At 37.3% G+C, this 14,504-nt stretch overlaps 1 protein-coding gene across 1 annotated transcript in view; it reads left to right on the top strand.

The window, feature by feature from the left end:
- Etv1 (ETS variant transcription factor 1) overlaps nucleotides 1-14,504 on the top strand; it is an 85,882-nt gene that overhangs the window by 33,195 nt on the left and 38,183 nt on the right. The window lies entirely within an intron of this gene.

Below are 14,504 nucleotides of genomic sequence, written 5' to 3'. Positions count from 1 at the left end.
CTCAGTCACTGTTTATTCTCAAGTTTGTGAAGGTGGATGAGAGTTCTATTACACTCCATCTGAAATATTGTCAAGTGACCTGGTTTGTTTGTGATTGTAACTCTCAGCTGGATTCCACTTAAAAATGAGAGATTGTTTTTGCTGAAAAATAAACAAATAAAAAGAATGAGTGTGTCAAAGTGATTGCAAACATTGCTTAAAAAAACCGTGATAAAGTCTGAAATTGTCTCTTCCAGTATCAGTTTTCTTGCCGTCTAGTATTTCCATTAGCTATGGAAATGTGAGTTGTGTGTTTACAATTTGTTCTTACAATGCTTGTAAAGTCAGTTTCTTGCGGAAGTGTCTTCCCACAATGTCTGCCTACTGATGAACGCATGGTTATGGCTATGCATATCTAAGTCTTCCTTGTTTAGCTTTCTTTATCACTGTGTTTGACTTGATTGGTTTTTGTTTCATTCGTATAGGTCAGACTTGTCAGTAGATGATACTATTTATGATTAAAATGATGGAACAGGGGAGCTGATTGGTTAAAGAATGTGACTCCCACTTATCCCACTTATCTCATCATTCTCTTTTTTCTTTTCTTTCTTTCTTTCTTTCTTTCTTTTTTTTTTTTTTTTTTTTTTTTTTTTTTTTTGGTGAGGCTGTTTGCTAGTTGTGTGTTTGAGACATGCTCTTGTTATATAGCCATATTGGCCTCAGACACTCAATCCTGATGATTTGGCTTTTGGCAGGGGCAGCGGTGTGGATTAGATTATAGCAGTGCACACCGTCTGTCCAGATTGTTCAGTTTTGTTTGTTGCTGTTGTTGTTCTTTAAGATTTATTATTATATTTTATGTATAGAGATGTATTGCCTACATGTATGTCCATGTTCCACATGAACACTTAGTGTCTGGAGAGACCAAAAGAGGGGCATCTGAACCCCTGGAATTGAAGTTACAGACAGTTGTGAGCACCATCTGGGTGCTTCGAACTAAATCCAGGTCAGCCAGTGGTTTTAAATGCTAAGTCACCTCTCCCACTCTGTTGGGCAGTTCTCAGTCTCATAAAGCAGTCCTGTAAGAGTGGTGACTCACACACACACACACACACACACACACACACACACACTCATGTGACCATGGCTTAAACATTAGAAAGCATTTTCATCTATTCATTCTTCCTATATATCTGTTACTTAATGTGCATGCATGTGCATGCTATGGCACATTCGTGGAAGACAGAAGACATCTTGTGGGAGTCAGTTTTATCCTGTCCCTACGGAGTCCTCTCTGGAACTGAGACCATCAGCCTAGGTGGAAGTCATCTTTACCTGCTGAGCCTTCTCACCCATCCCTTTATGAGGCATTCTGAAGGACCTTTCTCAAATTTATTTTAGGAGACAAATTGTACATATGTTCAATTAGTAGTTGTTTTAAATAAAATGCATTCAGAGTATTTACCTGAGCTAATATTAACAGCTGTAATATGGCCAGGTGACAGATCATTTCTGAAGAAGGTGTTTCTTGTCAGGAAAATTGCCAGGTTTCCATTGTGATCACTGTATCTTTGTTATTTTGGCAGCCTGTAAAATTTTATTGGTATTTACTGAAAGGTGCTTTTTTTTTTTTTTTTTTTTTTTTTTTTTTCCTGGAGGCTCTAGCCAGCTGGCTTTCTTTTTTCCAGGCAAACTTTCCTAGCTCTGGTATTGAGAACATGTTTTCAGCTTTGATTGTCTACTGTCGGGGTCTTTTTGAACAAGGAGCCAAGTGACTAATAATGTTTGAATTGATGTCAATCATGTCCTTTGTAAGGTCCCACAGAAATGCAGCAGGTGTGCTGCAACCCTATGAGGCCTGCTCAGTACTTAACTCTACATATTATTTTGGTGCTAAAATGGTCAATTTAAGACCATGCAAATTGCAGACTTTATTTTTTCCCATACAGATGAGAAGAAAAGTATGTGAAATTATTAATCAAACATAAGGATTCTCAGTAGCTTAAAAGGGAGTGGAGTTATACAAATAGTAATGAGTTACCAAGTAACCAAAAGATCGTTTTGATGAGGTACATATGAAAACAGTACAAAAAATATCCAAAGTCACAGAATAATAAAAATTCGTTAGATTCGAGTATACGCTGTGTATTATAGGATGCAATGTCAGCACTCCAGCTCTAGCACAGGCTCTTCCCCTTACCTCCAAGCCCCTGACCATATACCCTGTTCTATTCCTAAGTTTATTTGAAGCCTTTTCCAAATCATGCTAATATATGTGAGATGACTTCTAAAATTACAATCATATCGCCCCACTGCTGAAGACTTCAGTTAGTTGATTCCCCTAAACATGTATTTGTTCCACTACGCATTTCATTGCATTTAAAATTGAAAAAGAGCTTGTTTTCTTTCATAAAAATGTTGGTTGCTTGGTAAACATTTTAGAAATATATTTATTCGTGCGTGTGTGTGTGTGTGTGTGTGTGTGTGATGTGTATACCCATGCCACTGCATGAATGTGGATGTCAGAGAACTATCTCTGTGAGGTCTCTTCTTTGCCTAAGTCTTGGGGATTGAACTCATATCCTCAGGTTTAGCCTTTTTGACTTGAGCCATTTTGTTTAGCCTGACTACTTGGTTTTGCCTGACTACTTTTTTTTTTTTTTTTTTTTTTTTTTTTTTTTTGGTGGGGGGTAAAACTTAGAAGCCTTAAGAACAATTGTTTAGTATTTATTCCACAGAGACAGGAATGCAAGTATTTGGCAGGCTTTTTGTAGCAACGTAATATTATCTTAATTTGTTTTGCACATTACTGTGGCCCATAGTTAAAATAATTACTATGAAATTTAGGTTTGATTTTTGTGCTCATGAGTTAATTAAAAGGGAAAATTGAAGGTCAAATTTATCATTTGTCACTTTTAAGCAATACAATTTAGTGTTTTCTTTTGTGTATTATGTGTTTCCTTTCTTCTTTTCCTTCCTTCTTTCCTTCCTCCCTCTATCCCTCCCTTCCTCCCTCCCTCCCTCCCTCCCTTCCTTCCTTATAGCAGTATATTTTGAAGAATAGATTTGTCACACTTTTAAAAAACTATTTGTTAGAGATTGGTCTTCATTACCTACTGAGGGCAGCACCCTAAGATTTGCGGTAGATGATGAAGGAGGTCAGAGTGCAGGGTTCCTTCTATGCAAGTAGGTGGTCTTCATTGTGACCAGGGTAGAACATCTCTTGTGTCTGAATACACAGGCCCATGTGTTATAACATTCCTCAGAGTATGTTCATGCAGGATTAAGAGGCACCAAGAAGTATTGGAATATTTCAGGCTATACGCTAGATAGGGGAAATAACTTCCTTCCTAGTCATTCCCAGATAACTGTAACCTATCATTTGAAAGAAACCACAGATTGGGGTGCAGAGAAGTCATCTTTTTTGGGGGGTTGCAGGTCTTGAAGACTGTCTGTATTAAAGCATAGTGGAGTAGGTTCAGTAGAAGAGTAGTTTCTGGGTTTAGAAAGGTCAGGGTTAGGACCTCATTAAATAGGGTAGCTCTAGGGAGGTGTGGATTTGGATGGTTTTACTCATTTGGGAACTTTATTTCGATTGATTAGATCTGTTTCTCAAATAGCTGCAGCTTGTTCTGTTTTGTTCTTGCCAGTTGGATGTGGAGCTGTATGTTTGGGCTCACGGCACAGAATTTGTTTCCAAAAAAAAAGTGTCGTGCTGCTTTCCATCTACTGGACCAGTAGGGGTAGGAAGATCTGACTCAAAGCCAATGCAAAATGCAAGTGATTCGATTTGGATCATTCCTCCATCAGAACTTCATTTCCCTGTTCCTGTCCTTTTCCAGATAGTAGAACCCGTTCCTCCTAGGATGCACTTGCTGGCAATTAGCCTGGGAAGGGGCAGATCATTTAGTACCACCGAGCTGAACAGCCATTATATGAAGTCCTGGCTTTAAATTTGGAGGACTGAATCAACACATTGTGTGTTCAGTCTCTTTACATATTCAATTAATGGTGCTTTTAAAATTAAGAAAATAACATTCTGTTTTTTTATATTGCTTTTTGTTTTATTAATACAATATCTTACTTTCCCATATCAACTAGGAAATAGGTGGCCCATGTAATTGAATTTAAAAGAGATTTGAAATACCTTTTAAAATTCTGAGTGCTTTAAAATGGCAACTATATTGCCTATACAGCTTTCTAATGTGCATTTAGTACCCTCCTTGCTTAAATACAGTATTTATACCTGATCTTTACTTTTTCATAGTGATTAAGGTTCATTTTGAATGTGAGTTACTATTACTTCCACAGTGAAAAAATGCCTGGAGCCGAGTTCAGTACCCATTTTCACAATATGGCCCCTGAAAAGCATATGCTCCTGTTGCAGAGTTTCTGTCCCTGCTGATACTACCATCAACTTTGGGCCCCAAATAAACACACAGATGCTATATTAATTATAAAACTGTTGGCGAGATGACTAGGGCTTCTTATTGGCTAGCTTAATTATTAACCAATATCTATTAATCTGTGTATTTCCATGTGGTCTTATCTTATGGGAGAATGCCCCATTCATCCTTTTTTCCCAGTCCTTCATGGTGACTCCTCTCTGCCTACCTTTCCCAGAATTCTCCTCTTCTCCTAGTTCCACCTATCTTCTTGACTTATTGGCCAACAGTGTTTTATTCATTAACCAACAAGAGAAACATATATACAGAAGGACAATCCCCATCATGCCCCAAAGTCTAGTATCACATCTTTGCAAATTTTCTCCTATGTATATTCAGGAGTAACTTCGTTACTTGTCATTGCTGCCCGAGGAAGGCCTTGTGGATGTATGCCATTAATACAACATTTATGATTGGAGCTGTTGTTCGTGTGTGTGTGTGTGTGTGTAAGACCCAGAAATATAAATAGATGGATGATAAATTGATGGATGTGGTGTGTGTGTGTGTGTGTGTGTGTGTGTGTAAGACACATAAGAATATAAATGGATGTATGATAGATGGTTGGATAGATAGATAAGTGGGCAGGTAATACATGCCTACATGTGGGCACTTGATGACTATGTGCTATATAGGGGGAAAAGTACTCACATGCCTAGCACATAAGTAGGTGAAGTGAGCTTAATGCAGATATTGCTGGAGATTGGTATGGGAACAGAAGAGAGTGTGTCAAATATGAAAACCCAGGTCTTCACAGAAAGGACCAGATGACCATGGCTCAGTCAACCTCTGACCTGTATTTCGTGGTGGAATTTTGACCACTACCAGTGACATTGTTTTGTTGTTGTTATCCCTTCCTGGAGAATTCTTAAGTTTGAAATTTTAAAGCAGAAAAATAGCTTGAATCTGATATGTTAAAATTATCACAAGTGACCACATGTAGTTGAAACCAATGAAATACTGGCAACCACTGAGTGAGATCATCAGAGCTTCTGAGAAAAGTCATTTCAGTCAAGTGAGAGAAGTCCACTTTGCAAGGCCACCACTCTTGGTGAAGTAGGATGACACATCTAAACCCAGAGTTCATCCGTTGACTTTTGTTCTGTTGTTATATTGGTGCTGAACAATGTACAGAAAGTTGACTAAGTCAACTATTGAGGAATAGGTACCCCAGGAGGTCAAGGCTCCACAAAGAGGTCCATTATTCAGATGATGAGGATTCTGGGCTTCTAGTTCAACTTTGCCTTCAGGTCACAAGTCTGAGGACATGTGACATTGGATGGGGTGTGAGTTCTAAGGTCACTGTCACCTGCAGGGTCTTTTCACATGTGATGTTCTGTTTATTCAGGCAGAATCATTCAGAAATCATGTAGTAGAGAACACACTCACTATCACTCCTAGGAGTCACTGAAGGCCCAGGTCCCTCTCCTAAGAAATGCAAGATTCCACTAAGATTCCCTGCTGACAGTCATGTTGGGTGTGCCCCAGGCTGACCTATTTTCTTCTTGTCATTGTTCTCTTAGTATTGCTGTATTCAGAGGTTTCTGAAGATTAAACCAACACTGTCTCAGTCTCAAAACATTGCCCACATGTAACATCTTCTTGACTAAAAAATTCTGAGGTTCAGAAAACAATGGTTGTTTCTTATGATTGCTGAATAAATTTTAAGTTGTGAAAACATCAAGGGGCCCACTACATAGTGGATTTTTGTAAACCAGAAATATCCCCTTAAAATTTTTGTGTCATCTTTCTTATAACTACTTAAAGTATCTTATTTAAAAAAGAAATGGATATCATGTTGCTATGCGATGTTCTGAATTTCTGCTTCAGAGATATTATAGGTGAATATATTTCCAGATGCTGCAAACAATGGAAAATCATGAAAGCTCAAATCAGGGTTCCTGCCCTTAAATGTATTTCAGTTTGCATTTTGATAGCAGTTTAGAAATGTTATCGCTTGTTTTGTCACGGACATAATTCACATCTTTCTTCAGGCACTGTAAACAAGAGAAATGGTTTAATGGCTCCATAAAGGCACTCTGCTGATAGCTGAGATTAAGCTCTTTAGTAATGGATGTCTGTCTGTGTGTGTGTGTGTGTGTGTGTGTGTGTGTGTGTGTGTGTGTGTGTGTGTGTGTGTGTCTTGTGAGGGTAGGGAGAGCTTCAAGAGGTAAATGTACTGAGAAAGAATCTTTGGAGAGGCTCAAATGGAGCTGGAGGACACTCTGAGCCTCTTACCTTGCAAGGTGTGTTTAGAGAACATGTGACATCAATGTCCTTATTTGTACTAAGCCTTCCTCTATGCTTCTTAAGTTTAACTGAGCACTAATTGAGGACACTGCCATCCATTTATCACCTGGACTTGAAGTGATACCAACTTAAAGTAAATGTTTCATCTACTGAGTGTACTCCTAACTACATATATTTGAATAAAAGGCTGAATGCATTTTTCATGGTGTGCCTGTATCTGGTCTTAAATAATCTAAATTATGTATGCCATTTATTTTTTTTTCACCTTTTACAGAGGTTTTTTTTCCTCCAAACCACTTCTATAGCCAAATATTTCCCCCCCCCCCCCATAAGCACTTGGATGTCTACAACGTGATTTGTTTTTATTTTGACTTTTTCAGTTATATTTTCTAGACAGGTGTAAAAAGTTCTACATGTTATATGCCCTGCTGGTCTAAGTAAGTGCTTTGAGGTTCGTCATGCCTCATAAATTTGTAGTGTTTTAGTCTCAATTTTGTACCATTTTTCACCAGCTTGTTTGTATAGCACCATGAATTGATTATGTGAGACCACACAAAGGTTTAACAGATTCGGGTGGCCTTTGTTGAGTAACTGAACAAGTGGATAGGAGCACACATCACTCTGCCAGCCTCTTTCTCCCTTATCACTATAGACCATGATCTGATACAAGGATCAGCAAACTGTTTTCTGAAAGGAGTCAGATGGTAAATGTCTAGGTTTTGCAGCTCTTCTACTACTCAAGTCAGCCACTATGTTGAAACTAGCCCCAGACTGTCCACCAGTGAACGGGATGGAAAAGTTACATTAAAAATGCACTTACAAAAGCAGGTTATAAGTTGTAGGTGGCCACAGCCTGTTATTCAAGAATGCCTCAATTACTGTATAGTAGATTATTCTTAACATCATGTTTTGGTTTTATTTTCTGATTAGACCAGAAGTCTCATTACTAGGGTGAGGAGACTCTTGTGGGGACACTGCAGTCCTGGTTTGAAACCCTTGAAAATTATAGGTTTGTTTCAAAGACCTGTTTCTCTTTTGAAAAGGACCAAAAAAGGACCTAAGGCAAATGCTTTGTATTCATAGGAATTATTATTATATTTTCACCTTAGAAGAATTAAGGAGTTAAAAAAAAAAAAAAAAAAAAAAGACAAAGGTCAGAGCCAAGCCCACTTACTGCTCATTTCCATTTTCTACCCTTGTCTAAATAGAGACTTGTATGTTGCTTGTGATATTTTAGTTATCCTGGGGTAGGGCAGGCTTTCAGTGTGGGACAGGACCGTCTTTGCTTTAGTGTAGTATAAGTAGTGTGAAATTTTAAATGACTTTGGTCTCAGGGATAAATTGAAAGAAGGCAGAATGCCTAAAAAAACATAAAATTCTCTGAGAAGATTTTGCATTTAGATACAAGTGCCAAGAATATATTAGTAAGGTCATGTGCACAGCTGTGTATATCACACACACATGAATTAATCAAACATAAGGAATATAGAACAGGCTAAGATCTTTACTAGAGGAAATATTTTTTAGAAATCTAAATAAAACTCTTCTTGGACCCTTATATGCACTTAATGGTATGAAGTCATCTTGTTCAGCACCTGCACTCCACAGTTCCATATTGCTTTCTAGTGTTCAGCACCTACTGTTGCATCTGGGGCCCAGTAGATACAGTAATTACCAAAGGAATGAAAGACTCTGAACTACTCCTATATAATGTTACAGTGTGTTTGTGCACAAAAAAATTATAAGGGCAAGTATAAACAAATTTGAATTTTATTGCAACCTAAATCCCAAGGTTCTTTAAAACACTTGTTTATTTGCTATTATTTTTAAAACATGGTCCCCTGTAACCCACGTTGGCCTTGGGTACCTTACACATCTGATCCTTTTGCTTCCATTTCCCAATGGATAGTTTGCCTCCATGTATGTCTACATGGAGACATAATATGCTTGATGCCTGGGAATGGAAGAAGAGGACATCAATCAGATCCATTGGAACTGGAACTACAAATGGTCATGAACCATGATGTAGATGGTGGGAATTGAACCCAAGCTCTCTGCAAGAGCAACAGGCCTCTTAACCTTGGAGCCATCTCTCTAGCACAAGGCTCTAAGGTTTCATCTGCCAAAATGTAGTAGTCTTAGATCTTTACTGAGACAGCATGCTTAGCTTCTTAATCACTATGTTAGTTTCTCATCTATTTGACTAAATTCCCAAATAAAATAAGCTTAAAAAGCAGAAAGATTTATTTTGGCAAATGACTTCAGAGATTTTTAGGTGGCTGGCTATGCTTCTCTTATCTGCAGTATGCAATGCATCATGCCACAGAGGTCTCTTGCAACTGGGAAGGAAAAGAGGCACCTATGACTAGAAGTCACATTCCAAAAATCTTCCACTATGCCTTAACTCCTAAAGGTTCCCTGTCTTCACCATAATGCTTCAAACTGGGGACCAGGACTTCAACATCTGAGCATTTGAGTTAATATCAAGTCCAATCTTAAAATAACTGTGGCAGTTCTTGGAAAATTATAAAATATTATGTACATATGAGTTATTTTGAAACAAGGTTGCCATTTCTCATTAGGATTCTAAATAGCCATATACAGAAATGACATTTATTTGTGGATGAGTTATTGGTGGATAGCTACAACAAACATGGTCTGTTCTTAGTAGAAGGTTACAAGGATAAGAAACTATTCTGAGAGAACTTACTCCATTCTCCCTGCCTGCATGTTATGTTGTGATTGTGTTTTTGCACAATCAAAGATGCATTTTTAAAGCAGCACCCTCACTCTTAGAAAACTGAGGGTGTCTGAATACTTCTGTAGTGTTGTGACTGAATTATTTCCCTTTCTGAGATGTAAGTAGCCAATAAAAGGAAGTAAGCCATGTCTTATAGTTCACATTTCTAAAATAAAACAATTACTAAATTGCCAATCACTTGACAAATGAATACTATAACCCATAGTAAACTCTTAGATTAAGAAGTGGTTAAATTTATTTTGGAAGTGCATATTTTTAAGTCCTGATATTTTGGAAGTCTTAAATTTAACCATTAGACAAACTCAGTCATCATTAGTCAGACTTAAGACATGGCTTCAAAGGTCAAATCTCCATCAAAGCAAAGAATGCAAGGTCCATCTCTTGAGTATTCTAGCTGCCTAGAAGAGTTGATTTCTAGAGCTGTGGGTCTTCAAAGTTTGCACAGGAGGCCTGAGATGAACTGAGAATTTCATAAATATATCAATGATTCAAACTTTATGAAGACAGGAATAAAACATCATTTCAAAGCATCATTTCTTTGTCAATGAAATGAAGAGGCTAACTCACTTGATTTAATTCACTTGGAAAAGGAAAGATTCACTTTAATTAAACTCCAAACAATGCCGATGCCTGCAGGTCTGTGTTCCAGACCCGGGGAGAACCGCACTGCAAGCGGAGTATAAGCAGCCTCGGCAGCAGGCTGGAGCCATGTTCAGCGAAAGTAATTTAATTAGTGTTGATCATGACTCCAGATGATGGTGATTTGATAAGGAATAATTTAGTACTTAACAGCCTTTTACATGCACCAACTCCATGTGGGAAGGTACAGCAAATTGCACGAAATGAATGTGCTGCTTTCTCTTGTGCCCGTGCCAATGATCTGGAAAAACCTCCTATTAACAGACGCTAAGCCTCGAGTCCTGTGATGAAATATACCTAGCCAGCTTCCAGCTCAGCCCTCTCTACTGGGAGTCTCTGCATCTCTCATGCAAAGGTAAATAAAAAATGTGGTATACGTGAAGTCATAGATAAATAAGATCCCCCATTAGGCAGGCAAGCTAAAGTGAGGAACACAAGAAAATCCCTTTATTCTTGTGCAGAAAATTGAAGGTTTAAGTTTTATGTCTCATATGCAGAAATTAAAAACAAACAAACAAACGAACAACAAAAACAACCAAAAAAAAAAAAAAACAGACAAAATGTAAAACAAAACCTGACAAAAACAATAAAACCCAAACCAAACAAATTAAAAATTCCTGGGTATCTTAGATTGGTCACGTTAGACATTTGGCTTGACTAGTAAAGACAAAATTTACTGATTAACAGCCCCACATACATAGAATGAAGTTGTAAAGAGTTGAAGCTCTCCACTCCTAGAGCTGGAGAACCTGCAAGGTAAAGATGCTACAAGTGTTGGCATCTAAATGCATTTGTCAAGTGCTGGATCTATTTGAATGAAATGTACTCTGGTGTTGCCAATCCTCACATTGGAGTCAGCATTTATCCAACTATGATAATCCCCTAGAAATTTTTGTAACATAAAATCATTACACAGCCAGCTTGGTGAAAAAATTACTGGGAATGGACATTCTTCCTGGACAGGCTTCAATAACAAAGTGCCATGTACTGGGTGGCTTAAGAAGCAGATGAGGCTTCTTTTGGTTTTCAGAGGCTACAGAGCCAGGGGAAGATGTGAACAGGGTTCTGAGGAATGATGGAGAAGATTCGCTCCACAATCCTTCCCCCAATCTCTGTCACATTCCTGTCAATCTTTGTCATTTCTTGGTTTGCAGAATCCTAAGCTTGATCTCTGCCTTCAGCTTCATGTGATGATCTCTTGAGTCTGTATCTCTTGTCTACATCCCCGCTTTGTGAGGAGAGGCAATCCATGGAGTGATAGATCATCTTAGAGACTTAATTTAACTGAACCTCTGAACAAAACCACACACTAAACACAGAAGGCCATCTTTCCACTCTCAGTTAGCTTTGTTTTTAGAAATTACGAGGCTTAATTCCATAGCTGTGAGAGCATCTGTGTTTGTGGACCTCTTGGAAGGTATTTCATTCCTTGCTATTTCTGAATGTTCTCTGCCGCAGATGCCACACTTCACCGACTTAGTTTGCTTTTCATGAATAAAACTCTTATGAACATTCCTACTTACATTTTTTGGGGGGAATTTATGCACTCCTGTCTCATATATGCACACACACACACATATATGACAATGTACAGTAGTGAAATTACTGGATCATAAGGTACATTCTTAGCAGGTAGCCACACCCTTTTCTGAGATGCTTATACCAACCAGCCCGTCCTCTTAGCAGCATGAATGAGAGTTCTGATTATTTTCTTTCTTCAGTATCAGTTTTGTCAACTTTTATAGTTAATTTTTCTAATTATTTGGTAATAATTTGTGGTTTTATTGCCAGTTTCCTGATGAGCAAAATTTGATTACATTTTCCCTTGTTTGTTACACCCTCCATCTTGCTGTTTGGGTATTTTCTATTATGAACTGCTTGTTCCCCTTTTATTCATTCATATTAGTCATTTGTATTGCTGTACAACAAACCCTTTTATGTTAAATAAGAATTATTTGTCATCTCTTTCTGTTGCAAGCATCATGGAGCTTATGGTTTCTCCTTCATTCTTTTAATAGTACCTTTAAAGAGACAATTTTAATTTTGGTAAAGTTTAGTTTGCTAATTTTTTCTTTGTGGTTAAGTATATTTTTCAAGCTGTTTAGTAATCTTTTCATACATTTTGTGCAAAAAATGTAGAAATATCACATCTTAGGTCTTCACAAATTTTTATTAAATCTGAGTTCCCAGATCTTTGTTACTTCTTTGAAGGCTAATTGATTTCTTTAAGAAAATGTAAAACCTAGGTTTTAATTCAAAGTGCTAGAAATTGCTACCTATGTTCAAAAAGGTACTAAATAATTTAAAAAGTTCTGCCAAAGGTATCAAAAATATGTCTCAACATACATGTTTGTTATTCTAAGAATTAGTGAAATAGTGCACACACATGTATCATACATGTATGCAGGAGGAAAAAGTTTCCTAAGTGAACAATTTTGTGGCTTTCTTTTCCATGTATCATAATTTTTATCATGGACATTTAGTAATGAAATAAATCTAAAGAGAATATAGTGAACCCTTGAGTGCTCATCAGACTTTTAAAACTACAGGGAAACTTATTAGTTGATTTTATAGTCATAAAATAAGCACATTTATGTGAGAATATACATATATAGATTTCTTGTAGTGTAAATTTTATGACATAACCTATATTAAATTAAGCACAAATGAATGCACATGAGGAGTAACTGTGCTTTAAACATCACTACACACTAAATCATATGAGAAAGAAGAACATCATTTGGTATAGAATTTTTATTGAGGATTTCATGTGATGAAAATTTTTCATGTATCACATTTTATTGTTGCATGAGTTCTCTTTGGTCTTAATAATAAAATCTCAGAGTCAACTATCAAAGGGTGAAAGCTGAAGGATCAGAGAAGCAGAACAGCCAGCCACTAGAGTTCTTACCTCTACCAGTCTCAGACCAAAAGGGAGATCCTGTCACTCCTACTACATCCTCAGACTGAATCCTCAGACTGCCTGAGCTCCTGTCTCATCCTGCATTACATTCCTCTCTCCACCCAGCCATATCATCTGTCTCTACCTGTATAGGGCTGGAATTAAAGACATGTGATCCCAAGTGCTGGGATCACCTTTGTGTGAGCTGTTTCTCTTTTAGACAGATTCAATCTCATGTAACCCAGGGGAGCCTGATTGCTGGGATTAAAGGTATGGCCACCACTGCCTGGCATCTATGGCTACCTAGTGGTATAGCTCTGTATTCTGATCTTCAAGCAAGCTTTATTTGTTATAGTATAAACAAAATATCACCACATTTACCTGTTGTTTCTTTTTTTTTGTCTAAAATTAAAGAGGATATAACTAATATAAAAAGACTATTTGCAGTAAGTACAGTAGCTATGTACAATATGTATAGGCAATAAATATATTATCAACATTGTCTAGTCCATAAGCAATTGGCAAATTCTGAGAAAATACTCTATATCTATCCTAGCTTGATGAGTCTAAAAGGTGGTACCTAATTCTCTTTCTATTCTAACTTGCATTGCCGAAACTATTTTTAATGTCTCTCAAGCTTACTTTTTTACCTCTTTATTGAATTTCTTTTCTGAATCTGATAACAAGGCAAAGTATAACTATAAAAATCTTCAACTTCATCAGACACCTGAGAAGGAAATAATATTGACTGAGTAAAGCAAGCAACTTCCAAATTTGTGAGAAATGACAGAAACAGCTGGCTGCTTGAACAGTCACCCAAAGTTCTCTGTAAGGTTGGGGCATCCCTCTTCAGCCTACAGGCCTAGAATATGCAACAGATTTTTATACAAAGCAAAATTTTTGAGAAACTGTCCGCCTTATCTTAGGAAGGTTTGGCAGTGACTTTGTGTGTGCTTGTACAATTTGGACAGCATACTGTTAGAAGTTGAGGCAAGAACACTTTTCAGCCCAGTGACTACTTTTGCCACAAAGAAAATAAACTCCATGTGGAGTTTTTTTTTTTTTTTTTTTTTTTTGTATTTTTTTTGTTGTTGTTCTGTTTTTTGTTTTTGTTTTTGTTTTGATACCCATCATCTTATCTGACATAGACTGGTGCTGCCAGGAGCAGACATGCCTCATTATCATAAACAAAGAACCTGTGTTATCAAAACATTGTAAATGCCATATTCTGTAGATCCCTGAAGTGTCTGAAGATAACCTGTCTGTCTAAACTATATCTCTTTAGACTTTGAAAACATGCCTAATATGACTACAATTTAATTGTAGTAGGTGACTAATTACTAACCTGCATTTTATCTTTATAGTTTTGGTAAATAGTCAGGTAGTTATGTTTCTGTTTTAAAAATATCCATTGACCTTAGCCAGCCTTTGGTGGTGTGCACGCTTTTAATCCCAACACTCGGGAGGCAGAAGCAGGTGGATCTCTGTGAGTTTGATGCCAGCCTGGTCTACTGATCTAGTTCTAGGACAG

This window comes from Phodopus roborovskii, unplaced genomic scaffold (assembly GCF_943737965.1).
Source record: "Phodopus roborovskii unplaced genomic scaffold, PHOROB, whole genome shotgun sequence".
NCBI classification, from domain to species: Eukaryota; Metazoa; Chordata; class Mammalia; order Rodentia; family Cricetidae; genus Phodopus; species Phodopus roborovskii.
Note: the sequence above shows the minus strand (reverse complement) of the source record. Positions and strands in the feature narration are given on the sequence as shown.